Source organism: Papio anubis, chromosome 2 (assembly GCF_008728515.1).
Source record: "Papio anubis isolate 15944 chromosome 2, Panubis1.0, whole genome shotgun sequence".
Lineage (NCBI taxonomy): Eukaryota > Metazoa > Chordata > Mammalia > Primates > Cercopithecidae > Papio > Papio anubis.
The window spans coordinates 49,965,767-49,991,814 of NC_044977.1; the positions used below are offsets into that span (position 1 = coordinate 49,965,767).

The following is a 26,048-nucleotide window of genomic DNA, read 5'->3' on the forward strand; positions in this document are numbered from 1 at the left end:
ACTGAAGAATACCCCACTCTGCTTTTCCATTACTTTCTCCTTAACTTCCCAGTCTCCTCTTCTACAAAGCTTAAGAAATGGCAAATGCCTAGAAGGAAAAACTGGTACTGAGGGTCGGGCTTACTTCTGTGTCTCCCTTCTCTCCAGGATCCTTGTCCTGATGGCTTGGTGATCCCAAACTTCAAATTTGATCTCTTCAGCCCCATGAAACTACCTACAGCTTGTTTGGCTTCTCAATCTTTCACCCTGTGCCAAGAATTGGTAAATGCCCCAAGAGAAATTCATCTCAATGAACTTCTCTCTATCTGGGATCTTGATCCCTCAAGTCCTGAATGCCTTTGCAGGCCCCTGATACACACACACACACACACACACACACACACACACACACAATGGTGTGTATATATGTACACTACATCTGGCTATGATAAAGTAGTTGGTAGCAGGCTAGTGGGTACCAACTACTTTATCACAGCCAGGAGCACATCCCTTTGGCTGTATCTAAAATGAGGAGCTCTCAAAGCTGATATGAACCACAAATCCTAAAACTACACTATGGACTGATGGGGATATTACCAAAGTTGAATAAATAATACTGTATTTTATTTTATTTATGTATTTATTATTACGAGACAGAGTCTCGCTCTGTCACCCAGGCTGGAGTGCAATGGCACGATCTCAGCTCACTGCAACCTGTGTCTCCCAGATTCAAGTGATTCTTCTGCCTCAGCCTCCTGAGTAGCTGAGATTACAGGTGTGTGCCACCACTCCCAGCTAATTTTTGTATTTTAATAGAGATGGGGTTTCACCATGTTGGCCAGGGTGGTCTCGAACTCCTGACCTCAAGTGATCCAGCCACCTTGGCCTCCAAATAATACTTTATAATAATGATTATAGATACCATTTTAAGAACTTATGAAGTGCCAGCCAACCTGTGTAGAGTCTCGAATCCTCCCAACAGTCATCTAAGGTAGGTATTATTATTTTACCCACTTTACAGATAAGCCAGTTGAGACTTTGAGAGGTAAGGTCAGTTGTACAAGGAACTGAATATTTGTGCTCTTAATCACAATATACTCCCACCATTGTGGGTTCTAATTTTGTCTTCTTGGGCTCCATAGAACAAGTATGCCACTTTTCCTCCTGGGTTACACGGTCAAGATGTTTTAGACAACAATTAACAAAAAAAACTGTCTGAAACTGGTTTAAACAATAATGTTAAACAGTAAAGGAAGTCTGAGATGGGTAGTTTTGATTCAGTTGTTCTGTGATACCCTTGAGAACCCAATTCTTTCCTTTTCTCTACCTTGCAGTCTCCAGAAATGTCTACTTTACTCTCACAGTCTCTTACTCACTTTGACAAAGTGAATGCCACAGTTCCAGGCATAACATGTCAACTCATGGTCAGGCAGGATAAGGACACCTTTCCCTGAAGTCCCCAAATTGACGTCCCCTCAAGTTTTGTTGGACAAACTTGAGCCATAAGCCCACTCTAACCAATCATGAACATTATGGGGTTCCCATAACTGATATGGATCAATCTAATTTGATCCTTGGAGACTCAGAAAAGATCACCTATTCCTGCATCACTCAGATATGGGGTAAGCACCTGAATAAGCCACACCCTGCCAGTAAGGAAAAAGGAGGAATAGAGAAAGCACTACTGAGATGTGAAGGAAATAAACAAAAAACAAGCTTGGAGAAATGCAAATTTAAACTACAATGAGATACTACTACACACATATTCAAGTAGCTTTTTTTTTCTTCTTCTTCTTCTTTTTGAGATAGAGTCTCACTCTGTCACCAGGCTGGAATGCAGTGGCACAATCTCAGCTCACTGCAACCTCCGCCTTTCGAGTTCAAGCAATTCTACTGCCTCAGCCTCCCGAGTAGCTGGGACTGCAGGTACCCGCCACCATGCCCAGATAATTTTTGTATTTTTAGTAGAGACGGGGTTTCACCATGTTGGCCAGGATGGTCTCGATCTCCTGACCTCAGGTAATCCACCCACCTCGGTCTCCCAAAGTGTTGGGATTACAGGCATGAGCCACCGCACCTGGCCTCAAGTAGCTTTTTCAAAAAAGAAAAAACCCTAAAAATACCAAGTATTGATGAGGATGTGGAACAACTAGAACTCTAGTACAGTTTTTTTGTTTGTTTGTTTGTCATAGAGATGGGGTCTCGCTATGTTGCCCAGGCTGGTCTCAAACTCCTGGGCTCAAGTGATCCTCCTGCCTCAGCCTCCCAAAGTGCTGAGATTCCAGGTGCCAACCACTGGAACTTTCATACATTGCTCCTGGGAATGCAAAGTGGTACAGCTACTTTGGAAGATAGTTTGGCAGTTTCTTATAAAGCTAAACTTCATCTATCATATGATCTATCAATTCCACTCTGAGTTATCTCTACAAGAGAAATGAAATCTTATGGTCATGAGGCAGGAGGCAGGACTTTACTCCAGACCAGACTGAAGATTGGCTAAAACAGGGAAAAGGTGAAAAAGCACCTCTCCATGAGACATACCCAGTGCCATGTCAGTTTACCATTAACATGGCTATACCCAGAAGTTACTGCCCCTTTCTGTGACAGCAACCCAGAAGTTACCGCCCCTTTTCTAGAAAATTCTGAATAATCTGCTTATTAATTTGCATGTAATTAAAAGTGGGTAGAATTGCCCCTGAGCTGCTACTCTCATGGAGCTGTAAAAATGCTGCCTCAATAAAGCTGTTTTCTTCTACCACCAGCTTGCTCTTGAATTATTTCCTGAATGAAGCCAAGAAGTTTCCCAGACTAAGCCCCAATATGAGGCTCATCTGCCCTGCCACAGCCACACAAAAAAACTGTACATAAATGTTTATAGTAGCTGAGATGGAGAGTTTTCTGGGTTTTAATTCAATTGTTCAGTAATATCTTTGGGGATGCAGTTCTTTCTTTCTCTCTGCTTCCTAATCACTAAAAACTGGAAACAACCAAAACTGTCATTCAGTTGGTGAATGGACAAACAAACTGTGGTACATCCATATAATGGAATACAACTTAGCAATTAGAAGGTATATTAGTCTGCTTTCTGTTGCTTATAACCAAATACCTGAAACTAGGTAATGTATAAAGAAAAGAAATTTATTTCTTCCAGTTCTGGAGGCTGTGAAGTCCAAGGTTGAGCGTCTGCATGTGGTGAGGGCCTTCTTGCTGGTAAGGACTCTTTGCAGAGTCCCAAGGTGGTGCAGGGCATCACATGGGAAGGGGGCCGAGCATGCTGGCTCAGGTCTGTCTTCCTCTTCCTGTAAAGCTCCCAGTCACAACCCTATGATAACCCACTAAGCCATTAACTCATTAATCCATGGATGGATTAATCTACTCATGAGGACAGAGCCCTTATGACCCAATCACCTCTTAAGGACCCCATCTCTCAACACTCTCACATTGGGGATTAATTTCAGCATGAGTTTTGGAAGGGACAAATATTCAAACCATAGCAGAAGGAATAAACTACTTTCATCTATAATAACGTGGATGAATTACAAATGCATTATGCTAAGTAAAATAAGCCCCACTCAAAAGGCTCCATACTGTATGATTCCATTCTGGGAAAGACATGACTATGGAACCAGTAAACAGATTAGTAGTTGCCAGGAGCTGGGGGTGAGAGGAGACGTTGACTACAAAGGGGCTTGGGGAAATTTTAGGAGCAGTCAAACAGTTCTATATCTAGATGGTGTGGTGACTACACCAATGTATACATTTGTCAGAACTCACAGAACTGTGCACTAAAGAGGGTAAATTTTACTTTATGTAAATCATACTTTAATTAAAAAAATTACTAAGCTGAAAACTTAGATTTTAAAACACCAAACTCTTTCTAGATAAAGTCTATAAAAATCCATGTGAGACAATAGAGGTAAAACAAAGGAAGAAACAAAACAAGCTTTGTTATGTGATGTAAGTCATAAAAATAATTTTTAAAAGTGGACATTTAGGCAACACTTACTGTGTGTCAGGCTTTGTGCCAAGCAGTTTGCTCACATTGGCTCATTTCATCTTCATGGCAGCCCCAGAGCTAGGGAGGTAGGTTCCCATCTTACACATGAGACCACCAAGGCATAAGGAAGTCAGGAAACTCGCTCAAAGCCAGACAACTAGGAAGTATCAGAGTCAAGCCTGGCAGCCACTCTCTCTGGTTCCTGCAGACGGATCACCTGAGGTCAGGAGTTCGAGACCAGTCTGGCCAATACAGTGAAACCCCGTCTCTACTAAAACTACAAAAAATTAGCCAGGCGTGGTGTTGCATGCCTGTAATCCCAGCTACTTGGGAGGCTGAGGCAGGCGAATCACTTGAACCCAGGAGGTGGAGGTTGCAGTAAGCTGAGATCACACCACTGCACTACAGCCTGGGCGACAAGAGTGAAACTGTCTAAGAAAAAAAAAAAAAAGAGAGAGAGAGATACACATCTTCTTTCTTAACCACAGAGCCTCCAACAAGTCACTTCCCATGTTCAGCCTCAGTTTTGCCATCTGTGAGATGGAGCTATTAACATTATTTCTTCTTTTATGGTTTTCGAAGAAAAGACCATGATTGCCTTTAAAAGAAACAAACGAACCTCACAAATGTGAGAGAGTAAACAGAGATGGTTTTAGGCATTTCTGGTCTCCTCTCAAGTATGAAATCTGTTTATTTAAACACATTTCTCTGGAGATGTTTAGCCCACCCCCATGGGCACTGAGATGGATTAAGGTCAGGAAAGCAAGGCAGTTTTCTGATGCCCCATCTAGAGGGGCAAAAAACAGCTCTACAACTGTCCCAAGATAGAGAAAAGGAGATACGCCAGGACTCCTCGGCGTAAAGTATTCTGTGGGTTAAAGGAAATCGTGGCTGGGTGAGGCCCTGCAGCCTGAGGAGGGGTGAGATCTCTGAGAGCAGGTCCACTGCATGGACTTCCAACAAGAGGGCCAGGCAGGGATCAGGCTTTTGTTTTGCTGAGTAAAATGTGCAGGTTTGCTGTCAGAGCTAAACTGCAGAGGCTGACAACAGAGAAGCTAATTCTGGCCCCCGCATCCTCCTCCTCACCCTCCCCAATCTGTGCTGAGCCTCTTCCCTGAATAACTGTGGCTGAACTGGTATTTAGAGAATAGTAATTTCCATCCGACTCAAAAGCTGGGCTGCATGGGGCTCCTCCTGAGCCCTTGTTCTGGCCCAGACACTAGAGGCTGCTGTTTCCAAAAGGGAGTCAGGCTATGCTTTCCCCATGATTGCCTGGTAGTGATGTGAGAGAAGAGGCAGCTTCCAGCTTCAGGAGCTGGAGGGGAGGTGAAGGGCAGCCTCTATTTCCTTTCACTTCTCAGCCCTGACTGGACCACACAGCATCAGACTCGAGGGAAGCAGGACAGGAGAGGGCACCTGGGTCCCCTTTCTTTCTCTACCCCACCTCACTCAGTGGCCTTGGACGAACCATGTTGTAGCCCCTGTCTCGTCTGCATTTGGCAACAGCTGCAGAATAATCTTCCAGGTTCCTTCCAGCTCTAGGTGCCTGGGATGCCTTTCATTGAACATCCCAGACCCCTTACCTTCTTGTATCTTAGCCACACTGCAAGATTGGGGGTTACAAGCCCCACTTTAAAGATGGATAAACTGAGGCTTGGAGAGGTGCAATGACTTGCCTGAGGTCATATAGCAAATAAACTGTTCCCTTAGGATGTGAGCTCTGTGACAGCAAGGATTTTCATCCAAATCAATGATGTACTCAACACAAAGTACAGTGCCTCCCATGTAGCAGATGTTCAACAAATATCCAGCGAGTGAATGAATGGAACAGTGGAGCTGGGAGCTGGGATTTGGATCCACGACTGGGTGACTCTGAAGCTTTTGCTCTTTCTAATGCTTAGCATGGTCTCCAGGTAGACCAGCTGAAAATATGTGGATTATCTTTTTTGGAAGAGGAAGGACATATAAAAATATAGAATATGGGTTGCCTGATAGCAATCATCAGGGAAGGAGCAAAGTGAAAGCTCAGGGTAATGGGGAAGCCAGTCTTGGACTTACAGCTTGAATAGAGAAGTGAGGTGTGAGGCCTTGTACAGGAGCTTAAACCAGAACATGAAGGCTTTTCTGGAGCTTTGCTGGGTCCTGCAGTAATTGCAGAGTGATTGTCAGTGCATAATTGCATGCAAATATCCCCTGGAGAGCCCACTGGCACCGGGGCAATTACCCTTGCACAGGGACCTCAGAACTTTTGTGATCTCTCACTCCTATTGATAAAATTATTTGGGAACATATGCCCCCAAAATGTGTATGTACTTGTAAACTGAACATATGTACCATTGTCAATCCATATATTAAATACCAGTAAAGCTTCCTTTCTTTATAATTTTAGATAATAAAAAGAAAGATAACTAGTAATAGTTCCTTCCTGCACCCCAGTGGTTTGTCTCAGCTTTTCCTCACTCACCAGACCAAGTTGTGCCCGGACCCCTCCAAAGGCTGGCAAGTTCCTGGGAAGTGCACCAGCCCTGTCCCTCCACTCCCCAGGGAGCCTGGCTGGGGGGGGGGGCCAGGCTGGGGCTGAGCTCCTGCCACCTCTTGGTGAATAACCTTGGATGAGCTTGGTTCCTGCCTGTGACAGGTCTTATAGTCCTCACCCAGCCTCCTGCACAAGGTCATGCTGAGACTCATTCAGAGGCTGTGGGGTGCAGTAGGGAACATGCCCTGGGCACCACCAAGACAACAGCAGCCAAGGAGGCCTTCAGATCAGCTGGCACTGCTTCCCCTGCAGCTGTGGTTCCTCAGGTGCCTCTCCCATTTCCACGATATTAATACAACTAATAATAGTGGCAAACACTTACATAGCACTTCCCGTGAGTCAGGCACCAAGAGCTTTACATGTATTGACTCATTTAATCTGCACAATAACCTTATCAGGGAGGTATTTTTAGTATCACCATCCCCATTTCACAGATAAGAAAACTGAAGAATAGTTCAAGAACTCACCAGAGGCCACACAGTTTGGAGGAGATTTGAGATCAGATAGTCAGTTTCCTGTGATTTCTCCTCCTATTTCTTTCTTTCTTTTTTTTTTTTTCTTTTTTAAGTTCCAGGGTATATGTGCAGGATGTGCACGTTTGTTACATAGGTACATGTGTGCTATGGTGGTTTGCTGCACCTATTAACCCATCACCTAGGTGTTAAACCCAGCATGGATTAGCTCTTTTTCCTGATGCTCTCCCTCCAGCTTCTCCCCTATTTCTATTCTTCTGATTACATCTTCCTGTTATGGCTCTATCACCACTACCTTTTCCCTCTGTCCCCTGCTCTTGCTGCCATTCTAGTTACTCTTCTTATTATATGATTCCCTCAAACACTGGGCTTCTGTTTGCACCTTCTCCCTTTACTCTCCCTACCTGATGGCTTCGTCTCTTCCTTTATTCCTCCCCTTCCTACTGCAGGTCTTCCTATTCATGTCACCATTCTTTTTCTTATCACTATTCTGAACAGTACCTTTCCTAGGATCGCTCCTCTTCCTACTACTACTTCTTTTATCCCTCCTCCTGGTAACTAATTTCCTCTCTGACTCCTCCTCAGCCCTGTTGCATTTTCTGTTACTACTTCCTCTATTCATAGGACATCCTCTGTTACTCTTCCTCCTCTTCATTCCTCTAATGCTCTCTCCTTTCATGGGTTTCTAGAATAGCTGCAAATTCTTTGTCACTCCTCCCATGGGAGGTGGGGTCTGCACCCCCTCCCCTGGAATCTAGGCGGCTTATGACTGCTTTGATGGATACGGGATGGCGGGAAGCACTGGGACACGATTTCTGAGGCTAGGTCATCCAAGGGGAGGCAGCTTTCACCTTGTAGAGCTGGAACACTCGCCCTTAGAGCTCAACCCCATTTAAGAAGTTTAACTGCCCCAAGGCCACCATGCTATGAGAAAGCCCAGGCCACATGGAGACACTGCGGTAGGCACTGGGGCAACTGTTCCAGCTGAGTCCAGTCTTTGAGTCATTCCAGCTCAGATGCCAGGCACCAGTGAGTGAAGACCCTCCAGATGATTGCAGCCCCCAGCTACTGGGTCAGCCCCAACTCTACCCCACTCTACCCTTTGAGTCTTCCTAGCTGAGGCCCTAGACCATGTGGAGCTGAGACATATTCTTTCTGCCTTCTGTGCCCAAATTCTTACCCCTAGAACTCACGACCATAATAAAGTGATTGTTCTATGGCACTTATGTTTAGAGGGGCCTGTTATATAGCGTTAACAGGACCCCCTGCCTCTTCTCACGGGGAGTTCCTGGGCCAGCACCCTACCCTCCTAACTGGTCTACTTTGCTGGGGCCTCCTTTCCTGGCACTGGCATCTTCGCTTCTCCCATTAGCAGTTCCAACTCCGTCATCCTCAGAGCAGCGGGCATCCTCGCTGTGGAGGCCATCAATCTAAGTGCAGACAGGAGTGATTCACAATGCTGCTGCCTAGGGAGGCTCACTTCCTTGTCAGAGAGAGCTCACAGCCATTAAGACAAGCTCTGGAGTCAGCACTCCTCAGACTCAGGCCTGCCTGCTGATCTGCCCCTCCCTTACCCAACCTCTTGGCCTTGCACCCTATTTACTAAGGTGGTTAATAATTCAGGATGAATACAGGGCTGCAATGTGACCCACCGAGGGTCTTAGGAACATAAGTAAGAGACAAGCGTATCGATGGACTTTGTGAGTAGCGCTGTCTGGGGATGCTGTGGAGCTAGGCAGATCTGGGTTCAAATGCCCATTCTGCTACTCCTGGTGGTGTGACCTTGGGCAAGACATTTAAACTGTCTGAGGCCAAGTGTCTTCATTTGTGAAATGGGGATAATTATATCAACCTTGCAGGATTATTGGGGACCTAAGATCATTCCCTTCCTCACAAAAGTGGAACTTCTGCTACCCAAAGTTCGGATGGCTTCACTGATAGTATGAAGATGCCTGGGATTCCACCACTGAACTCTCTTTTGGAACAGAAGCAGCTGGGCCAGCTCTGCTCGGCCCTGTTAGAGCATTATGATGATCCCTAGTTTGCAGGTGGGGGTCTGAGGTTCAAAGAGACAAGGTGATTTGCCCAGAGACAGACAATTTAAACCTGGCAAACCCAGGGTTCAAGCAGAGGCTGCTTGCTTTCCTTCCAACTCTCACAGAGGTTACCATGGGCTCTGCACTGACCACCGGGGTCATATTTCACTGTGCTGTTGACCAGCAAGACCCTCTTCCTCTCTGAGCCAGAGCAGGGAGAGAGAGCATCCTGGCATATAGGCTGATTTGACTGGGTGGGAGGAGGCAGCCTTTACTAAGGTATAAACACTTTAAATATTGTAAGAATTTGTCTATTTTAAAATTTCAACTTTTTTTGTGTGTAGATGATACATTTCTAGGGTTCAAAATTTCAAGAGGCACAAAGGGGGATTCAATGAAAAGTGGGCCTCTCTTACCTGCCCCTGGCCTCGTGAGTCCTCTTTTAGAGGGGGCCAATGTTTCCATTAGAGATAGTTCCCCACAGATCTAAGCAAATATGAATGAAGCTTTCCCTCCTTTCTGCACCTTACAAATACTGTCCTTCACTTTGCCTTTCTCACTTAACAATGCACCTCAGAAATGGCTCCCCACAGGGACACAAAGAAGGCCCTCCTCCTTTTCAGGGCTGTGTAGTACTCCATTGGCTGGATTTGTGTGTGTGTGTGTGTGTGTGTGAGTGTGTGCGCACATACATCTTTTCTCTATTCATTCCCTTGGAGAAAGCAAATCTGACTTCTGAAGACAGGTGTTTCTGCTCCATCCCTAGGTGGTTCATCCCCAGATGCCTCTGAGATCAGATGAGCTCAGTTGCCTCAGCCTGGTGGAGGGAACCATTATTATCTCCACCACTTCAGCCTTTGCTGTGTGTCCAAACACAAGAGCTGTCCTCTCTGGGCCTCTTAGGCCTCATCAACAAGATGCAACCCTGAGGCCTCCTTCCCAGGACAGACCTGAGAGCTCCTCTGGAGGTCTTAGACCACTTTTGCCTTTTACAAGCCTGAGACCAAGGGGCACTTACTCAATTCATTCATTTTTTTCGGTAACTTATTTACATTTTCCTTCACCCATTTACTCACTTATTAATTTGCTCATTGATAAAGTCACTGACTCATTCATTCATTCACTCACCCATTCACTTATTGACACATTTATTCAGGCCTTGATCCACTCACTCGTACATTCCTTCCTTCATTCATTCGCTCATTCACTAACTTATGCACTCATCCATACACCTGTGTATTCACTCACTCATGCACTGATTCATTCATTCACTCACTTATTCACACATTCATTCATTCACTAATTCGTGGTGATTAGAGTCATTTGGGTGTGAGTTGGAGAGCCCTGGGGTGGGGGAGACTGAGGACGGTGTGTGAGGCGGCCCGCTGGATGTCAGCGAGGGTGCGAGACGGCTGGGGCGCCTTCGGGCTCCCCTCCAGCCATCCTCGCCGCGCCCGCCCCCGCCGCCACCCCGCCCCCAGCGCCCGGGAAAGCGCGCGCTCGAAGAGCGTCGCTGCTCAGCCGCGGGCTCGGGAGCCGGAGCAGAGCGCCTGGCGGCCGCCCTGGCACCCCCACCCTCGGCGGCCGCCCATGCCCGCGGCGCCCTGGGCCGGCGGCCCTCCCCAGCGCTGCGCTGCGCCGCCCTGCCCGGCGGGGGCGGGGCCGGGGCCGGGCTGGCGAGGCCGGGCCGGGCCGCAGGAGCGGCCACTGAGAGGATGAGACTGGCAGGAGGAACCTCGCGCTCTGCCTGCAGCGGCTGCCGGACGAAGGTAGGACGCGGCCGCTACCCAGCTGTGAGCCTGGGCGCAGCCTGGGAGTGCAGAGGAGCGGACTAGAGCAGGCTGGCCCAGGGCGTACGCGGAGGGCCTCGGGGAAGAGTCCCCGCAGTGAGGAGAAGACAGGCACCGGCACCCGAGGCAGGGAGCAGGGCGCCCAAAGCCGGGAGCCTGGAGGATCACCGCAGGACGTGCGCTGCGGAGCGGAGCTTGGTCCGGGAAAGCCAGCAGTGGGGCCCACGGGGCGCGCGAGTGTGGGACGCGGGGCAGGACGCCCACCGGGGGCTGGAGCGAAGGGTCTGAGCCCTCGAGGGGGCACCCACCGGCCCGGCCGGCGGGTCGGGTTCCTGGAGCGAGCCCTGGCTGGGGAAGGCGGCCACGTGCCTCACCTGCTCCCTTCAGCCAGCCCGCCGGGTGTCGGGATGTGCCCGCGCTCACGGTGGGGGTCCTTTGGCCCCCGAGGCTGCGGTCCCTCGCGCCCAACTTTCCTTCACACGCCCGGGGCCACCCCCAAGCCGACCCTGGAGTCCACAGTTACTCAAAGTTGCGAGGAGGCAGGGGAGGGGGCTGACTCGCCGCACTGTCCCCCTGCCCGGGCCTGCCCCTGCCGCAGCGCTGCGGCTCAACTGCTGCGCGGGGCCGCCCGGGCTGCTCCCCGCATACCTGTTGTCTGACCGCGAGGGGACGGGAGGAGGAAGGAGGACCCGCGCCCGGGTCCTGCCACTGCTGAGGAAAAGTTTGGATTTGGTGCTAATGAAGAATTCCCAGAACTGGGAGTCGGGGGCAGGGTGAGGTCACAGTGGTGGCTGCCCACTCCTTGCTCACTTTGGGGGGCATCATGGCTGACTTAGAGGCCCCTCAGACTGTATACATCGCCCTACCTTTGACCTTCACAATCACCCCCTTAGGAGGGCGCTATTTTTCTTTCACTTTACAGGTAAGGTCACTGAGCCTCAAAGAGGTAAAGCCCCTTGCCCAAGGTCACACAGCCAGCAGGTGGTAGAGCTGCCCGGAACCCAAATCTATGTGACCCGCAAGCTTTTGGTAGTTTCCAGCGTCCCCCTTCTTCCAGTCTGCCCCCCCGGTTGGGCCTCTCTCAGTCTAGTGGGAAAGTTCCCATTTCCAGCCCGGGCCTAGAGCTCCTGTGTGGGACTTGGGGGAGGGTGGAGGAAGACGGAGAGAGCTGGTGCCTGCCCCTCCTGTCCTGTCCCAGGGCCAAGTAGGATCTGTCATCTCGGTCCCACTGAGGTCCTGGGTTGTGAGGGGCTGCAGGCAGAGCCCGTGGAGGGTCTTGCTTAGACAGCCATTAAGCCTAAGCCAGTGCCTCAGGCCCTGGTGGGCCTATAGGTGTGCCCAGCGAGGGAACAGACCCTTCACTCCTCGTCTGACCTGAGTTGGTGCGGATGGAGCAGCAACTCAGGGTAGAGAGGGTGCCTAGGTTTCCTTCCCTGAGATTGAAGAAGGAGGCAGGGGAGAGGGGATGCCAATAAGGAGGGGGGCGGTGTCTTGGAGGGGGGTGGTGTCTTGGGGGAGTGCCCCTACTCAATGGAACCGCCCCCAAGGAGCAGAGCTAATTAAGAAAGAAATCTGGCAGAGCTAGGTGCCCACCACCAACTTCCGTCTGAGCATGCCCTGTGATCTTGGACAAGCCTCTCTCAGGCTCACTTTCTGCCTCTTTAAAGGGGTGAGGGGCAACCTGTCCTGTTGGGGACCTAGGAAGGATGAAATGAGGCGCCCTGGCAAAGCACGCAGTCCAGAACAGGCTTGGAAGTGGGGGCTGTAATGTCCTGAGAGGGAGGATGTAGCTCTCTTGCTCCTGACTCCCCTCACCTTGTGTGTGTGTGCGTGTGTGTGTGTGTGTGTGAGAGAGAGATAGGTGAGGCAGGTGGATGGTGTGTGCAGAGTACATAGAGACATGTGGGTGGCGTGTTTGAGACGCATGTGGGTGTGTACAGGGCACGTGTGTGACATGTATGAGGCATGAGAGTCTTGTGACACCAACAATGGCTTTGCCCAGCACTGAACACATCTCTTGAGAGAAGGCCAATGCCTTCCTCAATGCCAGGAGGTACCCCACATTTGAGTTTTCCTTGGAAAATCTGAGTTGGGATTGATCCTTGAGCTTCGCACTAAATCAGAGGGTGGCTGGTGTATCCTCCCGCGCCCACAGGAAATTACTATTTTAAAAAGGCAAAGTCTCTGGCTTTCCCTGGGTCACAAGAAAATTAGTCCCCGTGGGCTGGGTCTTAAATGAGAGGTTTGGAGATGTGAGTCCTGCTTGACAAGAGGTTGTGGGGAGAGGTCAGCCAGGCCCAGGAGTGACAGGGATAGATGCAGGGACAGAGATGCCATGCCCCTGGCATCTCTCAGAGAGGAGCCCCAGCCAGCGGGAGGGATGTTTTGAACAAGACCAGCTCATCTGCCTACCAGGTTGTATAATTTAAGGCCTCAACAAAGAGGAATGGGCTTGAAAACCAGACTCATGTCCTTCTTAAGTCCCTCTGATTACTATGTGACCTTGGGGAAACTATTTTATTTTTCTGAGCTTCAGTTCTTTCATCTGTGAAGTTGGAGGGGCAGACTTGCAGGGTGGTCAGAAAGAGTTAATGCTCATATCTCCTAGCACAGGACCCAACACAAAATAGGTGCTTAAGAAATGCCAATTCTCTTCTCCCTTTCTTGATTATTATATCTGATTTAACTTCAGATTTGGAGAAATGATCCGATGTATTGTTGGGCACATTAGTCAGAGGAGAACTCAGGGTCAGGGTGGATTTCTGGGTTACGAGTGGCCAGCTTGAGATGTTCCAGTGCTAGGGTTTGGGGGGATCCAGTAGGTTTGTGTCTACCACGTGGCTACTTGAATTCATGGCCTACTCTTGCCCAGTGAGATTGGACAAGAGTGTGGTTACACACACCACAGACTTACATAGCACACGTGTCAGAATCACTCACACAGGGTTTAGAATCTTAAACAGCAGTCATCTTCCTCGAAGAGAGACATATGTAGCTGCTGGGATTGGGATACTTTGTGATTCTTGCTTTACGACGTTTTTGAGTTGTGTGTGTATGTGTGTCTGTGTGTGTGTGACTGCGTGTGTGTGAGACTCCATACTTCCCAAGCACTGGGCACCTTGAACTTTTGTTATTTGAGGGATTGGGGGTAACTTGAGGCTAAGGACTGGCTTTTATTTTTCTGATTGTGCAGAGACCAGCTGGAGCTGACAGACACACACGCGTGCACACACACACACACACGAGAGAGAGAGAGAGAGAGAGAGAGAGAGAGAGAGAGAGACTTGTGCTTCAATGAACCTCCCCCTTGACATTTTCTTTCTTTTATTGCAGCAAATGCTTCCAGAGGACCCCTTTCCAACTTCCCCTCCCCAGGCTCTGGCTGGTCTCTGCACACAATCAGAAAAATAAAAGCCAGTCCTTAGCTTCAAGTTGCCCCCAATCCCTCAGATAACAAAAGTTCAAGGTGCTCAGTGCTTGGGGAGTGTGGAGTTGAGGGCGGCAGCAAATTCCTGTCGGGGAGACTGCTCAGAGGAGGAAGGCGCTGCGACCCAGTTGAGAAGGTCAGATTTCCACCGGCAGATTCTTCCTGTGGTGTGGCCTGATTAATTTCCCTCCTTATGCTGGTCCTTTCTGTCTCTAATAGACCCTTGAAATGTTAGCCAGAAGTGTTATAGAAGTCATCAGATCCAAGCCTCTTATTAGAGAGATGGGGGAAACATAGATGCAGCAAGAAGGAAACAACTTTTTATTCATGCAACAAATATTTACTGGGCCTTGTTCTGGGTATTGGGGGATAAAGCGGTGAACAAGACAAAGACCCTGTGGAACAGAGTAAACTAGAGTTTACATTCTAGAGGGGGAGACAAAGAACAAGTGAGCAAATAAATGTGAGTGGGAGAGTTTCAGAGAGTCATCAATGATATGAAGACAACACAGGAATACAGGGTGATGTAGAAGAGAGTCCTGGGGGAGGGGGCTTCTATAGACAGAATGGTCTAGGATGGTCAGGGAGGCATCCCTGGAAGGTGACTTTGAGCTGGCACTAAAGAGTGAGAAGGCTCAGCCACACAAAGAGCAGAAGGAAAAGCAATGCAGGCGGAGGGAACAGCAAATATAAAGAAAAGCCCTGGTTTTCAGGGGGTTGTGTGGGGAGGACAGTTTGACCTGTTGGAGGAATAGAAAAAAGAATTGAGGAAGGGAGAGAATGATAAGGTTGGAGGAACCAGATCATGAACAATCAGATCAGTGTAGGGCCTTGACTGCCATGTAAAGGAGTGTGGCTCTTATTGTGATGGGAGCCCTTGAAGGAGGGGCTCCAAGGGAGCTCTTGGGAGACCAAGAGCTTGGGCTAGCTCCGAAAACGACCAAGGTTTCGGGTGATAGAGATGGTAGTAGGCAGTGGCATCCCAGGCAGAGAAATGGCATGAGTAAGGAAGGGGGTGGAGGTGAGAAAGCTGTGGGAGATAAGGCTGTCAACGTTAACCAAAGGGTTTGAAGTCTTTGTCGGGGGAGGGGGGGTGATCTGTCCAGGGTGCTGATAGACACGTCCAGTGTTTCTGCTGTTATGGACTGCTAAGGGAGAATGGCTGTGTGTGTATGTGTGTCCCCCTGTGGTACCCAGCTAGCTGATGTGTCCCTATGCTGGTTACCTAGGAGACAACAGGAAGACGATAGGGCGGCTTTTGATTGGCTCCTCACTCCTGCTGCTCGTTTCCCTGTCATAACCGCAGGCAGAGGTTACAAATGGTCCATGCGGTCATGCCAAATGCTGGAAGAGGGGCCATGAATGTTCATTGCCCCAGGTCCTGTGTGTGTTTGTGTGTGCGTGTTTGTGTTTGTGTGTGGTTGCCAGTGCGTGGGTGCATGCACACTTCCTGAACAAAGCGGCATCTGGAGCTAATGAACTTCCTGCTGTGAAACATCTGCTCATTGCCTTAAATCAGGTAGTGGGGGCCCAGATAAATTTACAAAGAACTAGTTAGACTTTGGAAGGAATCTTTTGTTTGGGTTTAATAACTGCAGTGTCAACACCGGAGCTGATTTTAAATGTCTCCTTGTACCTCCAAAAAATGCAAATAAAGCTTTGAATGGCGGAAGTCATTTCTCATGCCATGGACCACGATGTCAGCATTGCCCCCCCAACCCCCACCCCAGCCGAGAACAGTGATATAGATTGTAGACTTGTTTTTCTTACCTTCTCCTTTAAAATCATCTGTTTGTTTTGCTTTGTGGGTAAAAGGACAAGGAATCTACACTGTAATTTGGCTTAGAAAGGTGGTGGGGAAACACAAAACCCATCAAAGTGATTTCTTTGCAGTTGGCTTTCGAAGGCAGCAGCCTGGGTAGACTTGGAAAATAATTAAAAAAAAAAAAAAAAAAAAAAAAACGAACACAAAAAAACAGCCTCAGGGTTGCAGAAGATTTAGCATTCTCGGTCTCTCCTCCCCCTGCCCTGCCTCCACTTTTCAGGGGTTGGCAGATGACACAGTTGGTGAGGAAGGAAACAAGGATTCCCCTTCGCATTCTTGGCTTCTCTGTCTTTGGCTCAGGTTTTAGCATGCCACGCATGAGCCTTCTCTGCCTCTCCCCTGCCATCCTAATGGGGATTTTTTTCCCCATTGGAAAAAATTATTGTATGTCTTCCACCCAGCTCCCTATTTCTCATGTCTCTTCTACCACTTATCAGAGATGTTTTATCTGAAACACATACTGGAAGGTGATTTTCACCTGCCTACACATTGCTTATTATGCTCCATTACTTACAGTAAGGTCTCACACTTAAATGCCTTCACCCAAAAGGTGAGTGAAGGGGACCCCAGTGCCTTTGCACTTGCTGTTCCTTTTGCTGGATTGATCTTCCACTGGTTCACTAACTCACTTCATTTAGATCTATGCAACTGGCTGGGCACAGTGGCTGCTCCTATAATCCTAGCACTTGGGAGGCCAAGGCAGGTAGAGTTGCTTGAGTTCAGGAGTTTGAGACCAGCCTGGGGAGCATGGCAAGACCTCATTTCTACAAAAAAAAATTTAAAACTCAGTTGAGTATGTTGTCATGTGCCTGTAGTCCCAGCTGCTCAGGAGGCTGAGGTAAGAGGATTCTTGGGCCTGGGAGGTTGAGGCTGCAGTGAGTCATGATTGTGTCACTGCACTCCAGCCTTGGGGACAGAGTGAGATCCTGTCTCAAAAAAAAAAAAAAAAAAAAAAAAAAATCTATACAACTGTCCCCTCCTCAGAGAAGCCTTCCCTAACCATCCCACATAATATAGCAGTCCTTTGGTCCTGTGAGTTTCCTATTCCTGCCAGCCCTTTGCACTGCTAGGTTTTATGTTAAGTGCTCATGTATCACCTTTCTCTCCCTCTAGTAAGTGCTGTGAGGACTGTGCTTGTGTCTATTTTGCTCTCCACTGTATTCCCAGTGATTAGTATATTGCATGGTGCACAGTAGCTGCTCAACAGGTCTTTGTGAAGTGAGGGAGTGAGATGGGCCTGGGGACAGTGTTGGACCAGAGAATGTGGGCCTTATGGGTTCTTGGTTCAATCACCAGAGTTTCTGATTTTTGTAGAGAAGCTAAAAATCTAGAGTTTAACATACTGTCTCTCCCAATTTTAAAATGTTAACTACCAATCCAAACAAAAAAACCCCAAGGGTCAAACGTACTCCCTTTTGAGCTGGATTTAGCCCAGGAGTCCCTACTTTGATGCCTCTGATACTCAAAGCCCTGTGATTGGCTGCAGTAACCTTTCTTCCCTTCTTACCCTGTCAGATGGCTTGCTCCTTCCTACTCAGAGCCTTTCTCAGGCAGCTGCCCCTGCCTGGAGTGCCTCTCCTATCCTCTTCTTCACCCTATAAGTGGTGCTTCCCTCCAGTTCTGACCCCAAAGCTAGGCCTGTGGGTGCAGCTTCCTGTTGTCCCCACCAACATGGGAGAATTAGCCCCTCTGACTTTGTTGGAACAAAAGCATGTGCTTGTATCTCCCTTACTGGATGTAGAGCCTCATGGGGGCAGGGACTCCGTGCCATTCCTCTGTGAGTCTGAAGTACCAGCTCAGAAGCCAGCATGCAGTAGGTGCTCACTAGGTGAGTGGTGAATGAAATAAAGAAGAGAAGGGGGAGGAAGCAAACTTTGAGAGCCAGGCCCTGGGCTGCCCCTGTTCACATCTGGCCCTCCCCATGGCCCCATGACAAGGATGCTGAGGCTCAGGGAAAATGGCTTGGCCGGAGCTGCTGGTCTGCAAGGGGCAACCTGCGGAGCCAGGCAGCCCCTCCCTGCTTGTGTGTGTCCCCACCCCGCTTGCTCTGTGGCTATAGCACACTTATGGCCACACCATGGCTGGGTGGGTGTCTCAGACAGTGCCTGAGCCGGGGGCAGTCTGTGGTCCTTCCCAACACTGTGAGTGATTCCCGTGGTGACTGCCTGACATTTCGGGGCCTCGGTAATTTTTTTTTTTTTTTTTTTTGAGACGGAGTCTTGCTCTGTCGCCCAGGCTGGAGTGCAGTGGCATGATCTGGGCTCACTGCAAGCTCCGCCTCCCAGGTTCACGCCATTCTCCTGCCTCAGTCTCGTGAGTAGCTGGGACTACAGGTGCCCGCCACCACGCCTGGCTAATTTTTTGTATTTTTAGTAGAGACAGGGTTTTACCGTGTTAGCCAGGATGGTCTCGATCTCCTGACCTCGTGATCTGCCCGCCTCGGCCTCCCAAAGTGCTGGGATTACAGGTGTGAGCCACTGCGCCTGGCCGCATCTAATTTTTAAAAGAGGAAGAGAAAGTGGTTTGAAAGTGCAGATGGCTCGTACCTGTGGAAGTCCCTGAAATGGGTGTGGGGGAGAGGCTGAAGAGTGTGCTGGAGCAGGGGCTGCACTGATGAGAGTGCCTGATATAAAAAATAATGACAATAATAACAGCCAGGCGCTGGGGCACACACCTGTAATCCCAGCGCTTTGGGAGGCTGAGGCAGTAGGACCACCTGAGGACAGGAGTTCTAGACCAGCCTGGGCAACATAAACATCATCTCTACAAAAAACACAAAAATTAGCTGGGTGTAGTGGCGCACACCTGTAGTCCCAGCTACTCAGGAGGCTGAGGTGGGAGGATCACTTGAGTCCAGGAGTTCTAGACCAGCCTGGGCAACATAGTGAGACACCATCTCTACAAAAAAATACAAAAATTAGTCGGGTGCAGTGGCGCACACCTGTAGTCCCAGCTACTGGGGAGGCTGAGGTGGGAACATTGCTTGAGCCCAGGAGTTCCAGGCTGCAGTGAACCATGATTCTGCCACTGTGCTTTGGCCTGGGTGACAGAGGGAGACTCTGTTTAATAATAATAGTAACAGCTAACCATTATTAATCGTTTACTCCATGCAGGCTAAGCGCTTTATATATTAACTATTTTAATTTTCGCAACAACCCTATGAGGTAGGTACTATACTTAATCTCACTTTTCAGATGGGGAAAATGAGGCAGAAAGGTTGAGTGACTTGCCTGAGGGCACACAGCAGCTAAGGGGCAGAGCTGGGATTTGAACCCAGGCTAGAGGCTGTGCTTTTAACCACTGGGAAGTGAATGAGGGCTAAGGTTTCCATGTGGCTCCTGCAGGGTCCTTTGGATGTGCTGGTCCTGGTCCTAGAGTGGCCCTGCCCTGGCCCCAAGTGGAACTCCTCTCCCTCCCCAGGATTCACCCACGTGTTGAGTGTTGATCCCAGGAGACTGAGTCTCAGTCTGGGACTCTCCAGACAAGCCTGCTCCCAGCCTTTGCCCTGGGTGTGGCAGCAGGTCACTGCTTCCCTACACACCTGACCCGAGTCTACTCTTCCCCCTGGGGCATCTGATCCACATCCCCAGAGCCCAGGGCAGGGCTGAAAGAGGGCCAGGGCTCCTTAACTCCCAGCACAGACTGGGTCCATGTTTAGCAAGACTGAAAGAGACACTTGTTTGCTGTACTTGCTACCCTGAGAGAGGGGTAGGGACATACCAGAGTCAGAGGCAGAGAGACAGAGCACCTGTCCTGGGAGGGCTCAGAGCAGTACTTGAGGGCTGGGGAGACCAGGTCTCTTCAGGGCCATTCCAGGCACAGAGATAGGCAGGTCTAGGCCCCCAAAAGGCAGGGCTGCGTCTCGCCAGCAGAGGAGTCACAGGGAGGCAGCAACTGCAGCAAAAGGCTTTCTGCTGGTCACAGGTGGCTATGGAGGGGCTGGGGTCTTTGAGAGGGGTGAGTCCCCCACCATCAGGGTCATGCAAATAGAGCCTGGATGAGCTTTCATTGGGGATGTGGTTTGAAAGGTTGGGCTAGCGCGTAGCTCTCAACTATGTGGGCCTGGATTGGGGTATCTTTGTGTTGTCACAATCACAGCAGGGCTGCTGGCCTTTAGTAGGAGGGTACCAGAGATGTTACGTCTCTGGCATATCCAGGACAGTCCTGCCCAAAGAACTCTCCACCCCAAATGCCGGCAGCATCCCTCTCGAGGAACCTCGATGCCTTTAGCCTCCAGAGCACGGGGGATGTTGCCAACCTGCAGCGCACCCAAGCTGTGAGAAGGGAGGCTGGCCTGCGCCTTGGGAACCATGGGGTGACATCATTGCTGGTTTCTCACACAAAACCCATGTTCAGGGTCATCTTGGGAGAACTGTAGGAGCCCTGGACCCACATGATGACTGTGTCATTGGTTTGTGTGATGCCTCCTGTCCACTGGCCAGGACTGAACGAGGCTTGGTGACGCACACAGCAAATGGTGGTAAGTTGTTCTCGTCTGATTCTTGAGTTGCCAGAAGTGGGAGCCATGAGGATCAGTCATGTTTGTGGCCCAGTGGGGAGGCCCCTAGGCCTGTGTCTGAGAAGCCAGACGAGACACTGAGTCAGAGGAAGGTCGGAGTGGCTTTTGGAGCAAGTATTTATCTCAGGAATTTTTTTTCTCCATAATATAAATAATATTCTCTCAAGATGTAAGCCAAAAGCAGAGACAAATACTGTGCTCCCCAGGTTGGACTGAGGGGCAGATGGGTGTCAGGAGCTTGGCACCCGAGCTGTGCTGGGCTGAGACCCCAGCAGCTGGGGAAATCCAGGGAGGCTGGGCTGGGTTGGGGATGACATTAGTCCCCAGCAGTGTCCACATGTATGTGGCGACACCAGGCTGGTCCTGGCCTATGGGTGTACCAGGCAGGGGTGCGACCAGTGGAGCAGGTAATACTCAAGTTAGATGGCGGCAGCATTGTGGCTCCATGTCCTTGTTCTGGGAGAAGGGCACGAGTCAGATGGTGGTAGCATTGTGGCTCCAAGTCCTCAGTCTGGGAAGAGGATGCTAGGCAGACAGCAGCAGCATTGTGGCTCCATGCTTTTGCTCTGGGAGGAGGATCCTGGCCAAGAACCAGGACCATGGGGTTTTGGGGCCAGAATTCCAAAGAACAGGGTCAAGCAAGACACTAGATGGCAGATGGGGAAATGGAGGCAGCAGCCTATTCTTGTGCTAGGCCACCACGAGGAGTCAGGGGAAGAGTGGCTTGTTGGGTGCCTGGAAACCCAGAGCTTCACGTCTGACGTCGAACATCCCCGCCGGTGCTGGGAATTGGGGCTCCGAATATCTGGCCAGCTGGATTTAGTGAAAAGAGCCCAAACCGTGAGGAGAGCTAAACATGGGTTCACATCCTGGTGGGCGACCTTGGGCAAGTTCTCGCCTCTCTGAGCCCAGTTTCTTCAGTGGAGTGTGTGGGGTCGATTGTTTGAAGGGGCTTCCCAGGGCCTGATGGCCTCCCACCCTCTCTCCTTCCCCCTCTCCTTTACCAGCTGGAGACCCAGAGCCTGTCCATGCAGGTCTGCTGGCAGGAGACTCAGCCTCGGGGCTCTTTAAACTTGGACGGCACCTTGTGGGGTGGGAGCTGTGGAGCCTGTGAGCCCTGGAAGGCCCCATGGATCATCAGCCTCTCAGGCACCTACTTCTGCATGGTCCTACCTGTCATCCTTCCTCTGAACCCTACCCCAACTCTGAGCTAAGCTCAGGGACCCAGCCTGGGAGCAGCTAGGACAGGCCTGAGTGTGGAGATGGCAGAGATGCCCCTCTCTGTGGAGCTGCTGGATGCATTCGCACGGCCATTTACATTTTACTGAGCAGCCTTATTCACATTATTTAAAGTCATCCATTCAATCAGCAGACTTCTTTTGGTATCTACTATGTGCCAGACATGAGAATACAGAGCTGAAGTAGAGAGACAAAGTCCCAGATCTCACAGAGCAGACAGATGTGGATACAGAGGCCCGAGGGGCTGCTGCTTCTTCCCTTCCTCTTGATGTGCCTCCTGGGCACCAGGTGCTCACATCTCCTCTCTCCTTTTCTTGACATCTGGTCTGCCTCAGTTTACCTACTGGGACTCATTCCTGTGTAGTCCTTGCCCTTGAATGGCTGTACCCCCAGAGGGTCCTCAGGGTGCATGGCACTGGGAGATAGAGGGCCCACAGCTTTCTCTGAAATCAAGAGGTTGGAAAAGAAGGCAAGAGGCACGGTTTGGCTAATACCCCAGGCTCCCTTCCAGAAAGTTAGCTAACTTTTCCATGTGCTGAGTCTATAGAACTCTGAGGAAATATTCATTCTTTATTGCATTTGTTCTTTCATTGCATAAACCATTATTAAGCCCCTATTGCATTCTAGATACTTCTTTTACATAATTTCATTTATCTTCCCAGAAACCTGACTTAGCATAGGTCTGATTATTTCCATCTCACAATTGAGAAACTGAAGCACAGAGAGGTTAAGTCACTTGCCCAAAGATGCGCTGCTGGGAAGTGGCAGAGCAGGAATTTCAGCCCAGGAATGTCTTTCTGCCAAGCCAAGGCTCTTTCTGTGTCCCCAGGCAGCTTCCTCCTGGAAGTATGATGCTCAAGATCATACAGGGAGTATTAGTACCACGGGAGTGATGGGGCACTCAGGGAAGGAGCGTGGAATTCTGTCTGGGGCTGGAGAATTGGAGTTGATATTTGACCTGGGTTTTCAAGAGCAAGTGAGAGTTGGCCAGAAGGAAAGCAGGGAAAGGCAGAGAGGTCAGCATGTGCAAAAGCACAGAGTGGAGAGAAGTGTACTGTGCCCACATCTGAGTGGTGTGACTGGCCTGTCAGCTGTGTGAGGTGCACATGTGGAGGGACAACTCTGCAGAGGTAGGTTGGAGCCAGATTGTTGAGGGCAGAAATAGCCACATCTGGCTCACAGGTGGGTCTTGTTTGACTCTAACAGTGGCTTAAAAAATAATCAGTTACCAGTAAGTTTTCAATGGGGGAGGATGTTCGCATGCAAAAATATAGATTTAGTGCTTTCTTTGGAAGATCAGGCAACCCTGGGTTTGCATTTTTGCTTCCCCGCCAGGGGCACATTGTCATACTCTCCACCCAGCCCCTTTATACACTTAATCACCTGCTCAGCTGGTAGAGGCCTTTGTGTTTGAGACTTTGAACTCACTCGCTAGATGAATTTGAGCTTCATCCTCATTAGGGAGTTGAAAGGTTTTCAAGCAAGAGTGACATCTTCAGAAAGCTCCTGCTGGCTATTAGAGGGAGAGAAGCAAGTGGAGGCCGGGTGACCCCTGAAATGACCATCCTTGCTATGTTAGGAACATTCGCTCAGCATTTCTGGGAGCCTTACTCATTCTCTCTCTACTCCTTGTAATAACCCCGCAAGGCCGGGCATCAGCCTTATCAGATGAGAGAAAAAGTCCAAATGCAGATATGATGAAGAAAAGGATTGAAACATTGGAAAATAAAAAGTAAAATGTTTTGTATAACAAAAGAAATCATTTAGAAGTTTTAAAGACAAGACACAGATGAGGAGGAGTGGTATTTACAACCTACATCCCAGATAAAGAATGATATTCTGAGTAAACAAAGATCTGCAAATCAGTAAGAAAAGTAAGCATCCAGGAGCCTGGGAACAGGCCTGAGCAGGCAGTGATTAGAAGAGGAAACACAGACGGCCAGAAAGGGCTGAAAGAAGGCCAGCCTCACCTTCTCGGGGATTATCCTGTTAGCATTAGGAAAACATTCATAAAAGCCACGTGCAATATCAATTTTAATGGGAAATTAAAAAATTCATGGTGTTTAGCTGGGTGTGGTGGCTCACCCCTGTAATCCCACCACTTTGGGAGGTGAGGCAGGAGGATCACATGAACCTAGGAGTTTGAGACCAGCCGGGGTAACACAGTGAGACCTCATCTCTACAAAAAATACAAAAAGTCGCCAGGTGTGGTGGTTCATGCCTGTAGTCCCAGCTACTCGGGAGGCTGAGGCAGGAGAATGGCGGAAACCCGGGAGGCGGAGCTTGCAGTGAGCCGAGATCCGGCCACTGCACGAAGAAAGAGAGACTCCGTCTCAAAAAAAAAAAACAAAAAAACCAAAAAAACAAAGTGTAGTCTGTAGTGTTGGTGGGATTGTGGGGGAAGTAGAGGCTGACATCTACAATAAGTGGGTAGAGCTATCATGGAGGGTAGTTTGACAGTTACCTGTCACTATGGCAAGTGCCGACACTCTTTGACCCAGCCATTCCTTCTCCAAGTATCTACTCTAGAGAAAAACCTATCACAGACACACTATATGAATAAGGACGTTTGTTGCAGTGTTAATAAAATTTTAAAAAGGAATAAACCGACTGTCTATAGGGGATTGGCCTGAGAACTCAGTCACATTGTGCAGGTAAAAAAACCTCAAAACACATCCATGAAGAACCTTTCTCCAACCCCTGTCTTCCACCTGCCTAGTCCCCCGGTCTCCCACGGTAGGCAACCACTGTCATCCATTTCTAGACTATCCTTCTAGAAATTTCTTCTATGCCTATAGAAGCAACTGTGAATACATTTCTTCCTTTTTACACAAAGAGTTGTGTACTATCATGCACTTCTACACTTTGCTGTTTTATCACAAGGTATATTGTACACAACGAAGAGTGATGGGTACATTCGTATTTTTTAAAGAGCAACATGAAGACATCCCCAGTGCATCCATCCTCCAGCTAAGGAAATAGGACGTGTCCCGCACCCAGTGCTGCGTGGCTGCCCAAGAAGGCTGTTCCAGTTTATGCTCCCACTTAGGATTTGTGTGAGTTTGCAAAAGGGATAAAGACTTGAGATGGCTTAGCTTGTTCAAGGAGCGGAGTGAGTAGGCGGCTTCTGTTTAGCCCCAGGCCTCTGCTCAGTGGGGTGGAGACCACAGCCTGGAGGAGAAGGATGGAGGCAGGTTTTGGGGGGCTGGGTGTGAGGGGCCCGTCATGAGGCCCCTGTCTTGGAGGTCCCTGGATGGATAGTCCTAGAAGCTGGGAGCTAACTAGAAGCTTGCTGGGGAATCTCCTGTGTGGGAGGTGGGGGGGGAGCCCTTCAAACAACCACTTTTCAACCAAATGAGCAAATGCTTCCCCTCTGTCATCCAGGGATGGTAATTTATTCTAGGGTGAAAAATGAATTCCCCCAGGAAGCTTTCCTGCTGGAGACCCTGGAGCCTTAAATTCACTGCTTGCCTTCTGTACTGACGGAACTGAGCCTCAAGATTTATATCCAGGGGTTTGTGGGCAGCTGGCTCTGGGCCGGTGGGAGTCCCGGAGGGCAGGCGGGTGGGTGCAGCTGTATTTTACAGTGAGGCTGGGCCCCAGGAGGGTGCACATCAGTGGTCTCCAGGGTCCCAGGAGAGGCCACCCAGGCTGAGCCACAGAGCTCACTAAACAACTCTTGACTGAGTGCCAACAGTTTTTTGGGAACAGAGCAGTGACTAAGACCTCGGTGAACTCTGCCCTCCAGGAACTCCCAGACACAGCTAGCGGTCTCCCAAGTGGGGTGCGTGAGCCATGCCCAGGAGAGTCTCCTGAGGAGGAGGTTGGGAACAAATATGGAGAACTTCCATTTACATTTATTTTCTCTCACAGTTTAATTTGTTTCTCTTTTTGCGTATGTTGTATAATGTGCATGATATACAAATATAGTAATATATGGATACTTTATGAGTCATATGGATATGTCACTGCAGAAGAATGCACATTTTTTACAGACGGAGTGCAAGACTGAAAAGGTTTGAGGAGGAGCCCTGCCTACCTGTTGGGAGTATAGTAGTTGGAAGGACCCTGAGCTGGGGTCTTGGAGGGCAAAGAGCACCTGGCATTTACTGAGCACCTACCATGTGCTGGGCACAGGCACAGCCCTTTCTGTAGAGGCCGCAATCCTACCAAACAATGGGAGGCAGGGATGGTTAGCCCCATTTTGCAGATGAAAAGATTGAGGCC

The 26,048-nt window shown here is 49.4% G+C and overlaps 1 protein-coding gene across 4 annotated transcripts in view; it reads left to right on the forward strand.

The window, feature by feature from the left end:
* Positions 1-19,075: 19,075 nt before the first annotated feature.
* Positions 19,076-26,048, forward strand: part of GRIP2 (glutamate receptor interacting protein 2) — a 106,082-nt gene continuing 99,109 nt past the window's right edge. For 3 of the 4 annotated variants that reach the window (XR_002515733.2, XR_002515734.2, XM_021922667.2), the window contains exon 1: positions 19,076-20,543. The gene's annotated coding sequence lies outside the window, so the exon portion shown is untranslated. The remainder of the gene's footprint in view (positions 20,544-26,048) is intronic. The other variant, XM_021922669.2, reaches the window with a different exon arrangement.